Source organism: Urocitellus parryii, chromosome 4, assembly GCF_045843805.1.
Source record: "Urocitellus parryii isolate mUroPar1 chromosome 4, mUroPar1.hap1, whole genome shotgun sequence".
NCBI lineage: Eukaryota > Metazoa > Chordata > Mammalia > Rodentia > Sciuridae > Urocitellus > Urocitellus parryii.
The window spans coordinates 11,591,377-11,598,522 of NC_135534.1; the positions used below are offsets into that span (position 1 = coordinate 11,591,377).

The window sequence follows — 7,146 nt, forward strand, 5'->3', positions numbered from 1 at the left end:
GTGCTCGCTTTGGCAGCACATATACTAAAATTGGAACGATACAGAGAAGATTAGCATGGCCCCTGCGCAAGGATGATACGCAAATTCGTGAAGCGTTCCATATTTTTCACCAGAATGTAAACTTATGAGCAGTGATTCTTATCTGTTTTTTGTTTTTCATATTTATTTTTTAGTTGTTGGTGGACACATAATATTTTTACTTCATTTTTTTTATGGTCCTAAGGATCAAACCCAGTGCCTCACGCATGCTAGGCGAACACTCTACCACTGAGCCACAACCCCAGCACTCTTGTCTGTTTTTGTTCAATGTTATATCCTCACTGCCTGTATGATACATTGTAGGATCTTAATAATTGCTTGATTGATACATAAAAAAAATAAATAAATAAATAAATAAATAAAAAATAAAAGCATGGACTCCGGAGCCAAACCTCCTGGATCTGAAGCCCCCCCCCCCAAAAAAAAATTACTTGGAAATCAGAAAGACCAGCGTGGGTTCCTCAGTGGCCCCTGACTAAAGAAAAGATACAAGTAGCCCATGATCTGGTCAAACAACAATTAGCGGAAGGATATTTACAACCTTCTGTATCTCCCCATAATACTCCCATTTTTGTCATCAAAAAGAAATCAGGTAAATGGAGATTATTGAAAGATTTAAGAGCCATTAATAATGAGATGGTTATTATGGGACCTGCTCAATCAGGGATTCCCCAATTGTCTGCTTTACCAAAAACGTGGCATGTTTTAGCTATAGATATTAAAGATTGTTTTTTTTCGATTCCAATTCATCCCGAGGATAGTCCACGTTTTGCATTTACTATCCCTGCATTAAATCATGAAGGTCCTGATGAGAGATATGAATGGAAAGTACTCCCTCAAGGAATGGCTAACAGTCCAACTATGAGTCAAATCTATGTTAATAAAGCAATCCAGCCACTTAGAAATCAAAATCCTGAACTAAAAATATTTCACTATATGGATGATGTATTATCAGCACATAAAGATAAAAACACATTGCTGGAATGTTATGCCACACTTACAAACTTATTAAAAATTATAATCTAGAGATAGGAATAGATAAAGTACAATTAAATTTTCCAATTAATTATTTAGGAGTTCTATTATCCTCAACCATGGTCCGTCCACCAAAAATTCAAATACGAGTAGATCAACTCAAATCACTTAACGACTTTCAAAAGTTATTGGGAGACATAAATTGGATAAGGCCTTATCTAGGCATACCAACAGGAGAGTTGGGACCTTTATTTGATATTCTAAAAGGTCCATCAGATCCAAATTCACCCCGAATATTAACTCCTAAAGCTGGAAAGGCATTAAAAATCATTGAAACATATATGGAAAATATGCATCTAGATAGAATTGATATAAGTTTGCCTTTATTATTTATTGTACTACCAACAAAAAATATTCCTACAGGAGTATTTTGGCAAGAAGGTACATTATTGTGGATACATTTATATTATTCTCCTAACACTATTCTTACTAGGTATCCTGAGGCTGTAGGACAATTAATACTCAAAGGAATAAGAGCAGCAAACGGAGTGTTTGGGATTTCTCCCAATAAAATTATTACTCCATATACTATGGATCAAATTGATGAGTTAGCTAATGAGTTAAATACTTGGGCAATAATCATGTGTAAATCTAATGTTTTATTTGATAATCATTTACCATCTAATCCTTTGTTGTCTTTTTGGTCTAAGCATCCTGTAGTTTTTCCTAAAATGACAAGAAAAACACCTATCATGAATGCTCCAAATATATTCACTGATGGGTCTAATAATGGTACAGCAGCAGTAGTTACCCGTGATCAAACTTTTACATTCTTAGTACCCAAACAATCAGCTCAAAAGGTAGAGCTTAATGCAGTTTTACAAGCTTTTGTGATGTTCAAAGATTCTGTATTTAATTTATTTTCTAATAGTCAATATATAGTTAATGCTATTATATCCCTTGACGATGCTGGTAGGATTTCCCCTTCCTCTACTGTTTTCTCTTTGTTTTCCACTATACAAAGTCTAATCTGGGACAGAAAAGATCCATTCTTTATAGGACATATTAGGGCACATACAGGATTGCCTGGAGCCCTTAGTTTGGGCAATGATTTAGCAGATAAAACTACACATGACGTACATATTTTCTCTACACTAGAAGAAGCTACAAATTTTCATAAAAGGTTTCATGTTAATGCTAATACTTTACAAAAGCTTTTTAAAATAACTAAGGAACAAGCCAGACATATAATAAAACAATGTCAAAATTGTGTGACCTTTTTACCACAAGTTAATCTTGGAGTCAATCCTAGAGGACTGATACCTAACCATATTTGGCAGATGGACGTCACACACTTGCCAGAATTTGGAAAATTAAAATATTTACATGTTACAGTTGATACTTCTTCCGGATTTTTGATGGGTTCCCTTCATGCCGGAGAAAAAACTAAAGATATTATAGCTCATTGCTTACAAAATTATGCCACTGTGGACGTTCCTAAACAGTTAAAAATGCATAATGGTCCTGGTTATACTTCTACCTCTTTCAAACAATTTTGCTCATCATTTGGTATTACTCATATAACAGGAATCCCATACAATCCACAGGGTCAAGGCATAGTTGAAAGAGCTCATCAAACTATTAAAACGTACTTATTAAAGCAAAAAGAGGGAATTGGAAAGGGGTATATATCCCCCAAAGATAAACTTAAAATAACCCTTTTTACTCTAAACCTTCTAAATTTGGATTCATCAGGACTTAGTGCTGCGGAAAGACATATGTATCCGAAAAATGTACATAAGCCTAAGGTACTTTGGAAAGATATTCTAACAGGACAATGGAAAGGTCCTGACCCAGTAATAGTCTGGAGTCGAGGCTCTGTCTCTGTTTTTCCACAGGGAGAACAGCAGCCGATTTGGATTCCAGAGAGGTTAACCAAAACAATTTCTACAGAAAAAGAAGATGATTTGACTCAAATCCATAACAGCTGATATCCAGAGCTCCAGCTTGGCTATTCTTACATCTGTGACAGTGATTAACCACGGTGCCTTTTTTCAATATCTATTTTATTATTGCATTTTTCCCACATCATAAAGTTCTATTTTATTTTTGAGCTCATACAAACCAAGGTTAATGTTTTTCTGATCAGTTTTATTTTTTGACTGTGGAGTTTTTAAACATTGCAATGGAGATTTCACCTAGGTATAGCTACAAGGCCTTTATTTACTATTGTCTTATGTGTTGTATGTTATGTGTGCACACTTTTGTTTTGTGTTGTATGTCTGTATGTATGTATGTCCATATTTCATATATGAGGAGCGCTCATGAAAAAATGGATCCGAATTTTTTTTATTCACGTGATTTATATGGTTTAATTTAAATTAAGTAAACAGCTGTTAATGATTGTTTTTAAAGATGGTTAACAGATCTGTTTGCTTACTAATTTAAATTAGGTAAACAGCTGTTAATGATTGTTTTTAAAGGTGGTTAACAGATCTGTTTGTTTACTTTCACCTTTCCTTTTCATCATATTTAATAATTCTGTTCAGGATAATGTCTCTTTAGCATCATTGCCAGAATTCCCATCTCCATCCCAGTGCCGGTGAAGACTAAGATAAAACCAAACTACAGCTTCTATGATAGCTATCACAGTAAACTGTATAAACTGATGCATCAATGAATATAACTCAACAAGTAATGCTCAATCAAGGACTCGATTTACTTTGGGAAGAAATGGACATATTGATAGACTCTTCCACTTTGAACTGCTTGCAGAACTTGCCTGGACTATACATCAGTTGTATGCATTGTGAACTATCGTCTGGTGCAGCGAATTGTGGTAGTGCTGGCATATCTTTGCTGACGGTGTCACCAGTGATGCAATTTCCTTGCCAGCGCACCCCATGTTAATTGTGGTAGTGCTGGCATATCTTTGCTGATGGTGTCACCAGTGATGCAATTTTTCCAAAGGAGCGGTCAATTGGCTTGGTGTCGTGGCATTTCTGTATCCTCCTCCCTTCTACTAGTGATGGTCTAAAATTTGGGGGCCAACAGAGGTGAGGCAAGAACCTCACCCCCCCACTGGTGCATAGGCCTATCCATAAGTATGGCTGAATGCTGGACCGGTAGTCAGTGACGGGTTGATCTGATTGCAGTGGTATCAACCTAAGACAGGAGGCTGACGTCTAAAGGTCAGTTTTCCAATGACGGGTAAGAACCATATGTTGAATTGGACAACCTACCAGGCACGGTCCTTAAGCCACATTGCTTGTTGTTTAATTAATCAGAAGGGGGGAGATGCTGAGGGCCATTGCCAAGTAGGAATGACGCAACGAAATTTCCTTGCCAGCATACCCCATGTTAAATGGAAATTTGCTGTGACATTGCATGTGTCTTTGAGAAAGGTGACCCTGCTCAAGGACTAGGGTGGATCCAGGTTTAAGGTGTATCCTGCAGGTTTTAGGAAGTATCCCAGTTTAAGATAATTTGGGTTTAAGGCATTCCCGGTTTAAGACAATCTGGGTTTAGGGAAGTTCCAGATTTAAGGTTATTGCTGCTGGGTATAGGGCGTTCCTGCTGCCTGAGTTCCTGTTGAGTTCTTGTGGAATTGAGAAAGTATTTGGGACGTGAATTGTACGGGCAGAACTTGGATTTCCCTAGAACGTGTGTAGAGGCTGGTGTGAGTTCGGGAATAAAGAATTGCTGTTTCAATCTACAAAGCTGTGAGTGGCTCGTGATCTTGTGCCCAGCCAAGACTGCGGCACCTCGCCACATTGCCAGAGCCTCCTGGGAGCCACTGAGGGTCCGACAGTGGAGACAGGGGAGGGTTGAGTCCGGTCCATGCTCACTGTGATGCCAGGGATGGTGTTTGACTCCCTCGGCCTGTTCTTCACCTGCAAAAAGGAAAAGTCACCCTTTTCCTGGGTCCCTTAGAGATTTGTTGAGAAGGAGTGACTATATAGAAACAATCTTTCCAATCTTTCTCCCTCCTTCTTCTATCCCTCCCTTTCCCCTTCCCTTTTTCTTTCCTCCCTCCCCTCCTCCTTCCTTCCTTTCTTCCAAATATATTCATCCTATGCACCAGGCACTTTGGTAGACATTGGGTATGTTATGATACCAGGCATATCAGATGAACTATGGTAGCCACTAACTGGATGTGGCCACTGAGTACTTGAAACATAGCTACTATGTAGGACTGAGAGTCTGCATCTTTATTGTTTAATTTTAACAAATTTAAGTTTAAATAAACACATAGGGCTGATGGCCTCTATATTGTATGGCACAGACTTAGCTGTATGATGGTAACAGAAGCATTAACAATAAGACCAGTCCGGGCAACTCAGGGAGATCCTGTCTCAAAATAAAATATACTCAGAGCTGAGGATGGAGCTCAGCGGTACAGCATTCACCTAGCAAGTAGGTAACCCTGGGTTCAAGCCTCAGTACCAAAAATATTAATGATTAATATTAATCATTAATATTAATTAATGATTCTCCAAAAAGTTAAACAGGACTACCATATGACTCAGCAATTCACTCCTACATATACGCCAACAAGGATTCAAATACTTGGGCACAGATGTTCATAGTGACCAAAGATGGAAACAACCCAAAAGTCCGTGAGTTGGTAGGAGCATGTGGTATAGCCATTGTGTTGGGAAGAACACAGAATGCCTGTTTCTCCTCTGTATTCAGGCCACGATCAACCCAAAAGACTTCTGACCCCAGGCACGTGGGGCTTTCACCCCCACAGCCAAGTAAGCAATTCTCCAGCACCAGACACTAGCTGGGTCTTCTCCAGTTCAATTCAGTTCTACCTGAAGGTGGTGTCAGACCAAGGACTCAGTCTCTGAGACTGCTCCCTCTCCCATACACACCTGGGTGGGCCACCTGTGATTTCCATCCACCAAGGCTCCCACGACCCTGTCCTTTGCTTTGATTAGTTTGCTTGAGTGACGCACAGAACTCAGGGTGACACTTCCACTTACCGGTTTATTCTAAAGGATATTAGGAAGCACATAGAAGGAGAGATGTGAAGGCAAGGCCTGGGGAGGGCACAGAGCTTCCATGCCCTCTCCGTGGTCAGCCATTGGAAGCTCTCTGAACCCTGTTCTTCGGGGCTTTAATGGAGACTTTATTGCTCGGGCACAATTGCTCATAGGCTGACTGATGACTCTCAGCAAGGCTTGTCGGTTCAGATTCTTCTTGATCTCTCTGTATAGCATTCCTGCCTCCAGGGTAGGGGACAGGATCCCTGCCCCTGTGTAAAATGAGAAGGGTTTTATGATCTACTGCTATTGGACCAGGGTAGGTCCAGGAATTTCTTTCTTTTTTTTTTTTTTTTGAGAGAGAGAGTTTTTTGATATTTATTTTTTAGTTTTCGGCGGACACAACTCTTTGTATGTGGTGCTAAGGATCGAACCCAGGCTGCACGCATGCCAGGTGAGTGCGCTACCGCTTGAGCCACATCCCCAGCCCCCCAGGAATTTCTTTATGGCCAGCTCCAAGACAGAAAGGTGGTGGAAGATCAGAGTTTCTGTGACCTGCCTTAGGGAAGAGAAATTCTAGTTTCTGTGGTCCCTCGAGGAGAGAGTTAGGATCCAGCAACCATGATTAAGATCCAAAATATATAGAGGCCCTAATATCCAACCATATATCAGGGGATATTAGTCAGCCATATAAAGGAATGAGGTACTGATTCATGCTATTCCATGGGTGACCCTTGAACATTATGCTAAGTGAGAGAGGCCAGAGGCACAGGCCATATGTTGGATGATTCCTTTGATATAAAATGACCAGGAAGGTAAATCTATAGAGACGGAAAGCAGACTGGTACTTTCCAGGGCCTGAGGGGAAAGAGTCAATGCGAAGTGACTACTTAATGGGTATGGGGTTTCCTTACAGGATGGTTGAAATTGTTTTGGAACTAAATTGAGATAATGGTTGCAGAACGCTGTGAATGTACTCAAGGTCACCACGTTGTATCCTTCAAAATGGTTAATTGCATGTTTTGTGAATTTCACCCCAGCAAAATACATACATGGACACATATTGTGATTGATACGTAAAGAAAAAATCAAGATGCTTTGGTAGAGGCTGGGGATATAGCTCAGTTGGCAGAGTGCTTGCCTT

At 39.8% G+C, this 7,146-nt stretch overlaps 1 non-coding gene across 1 annotated transcript; it reads left to right on the top strand.

The window, feature by feature from the left end:
- On the top strand, nt 1-107 carry LOC144254733 (U6 spliceosomal RNA). The gene has a single exon (XR_013343585.1). It is a non-coding gene; the product is annotated as a U6 spliceosomal RNA (small nuclear RNA).
- The last annotated feature ends 7,039 nt before the right edge of the window (nt 108-7,146 follow it).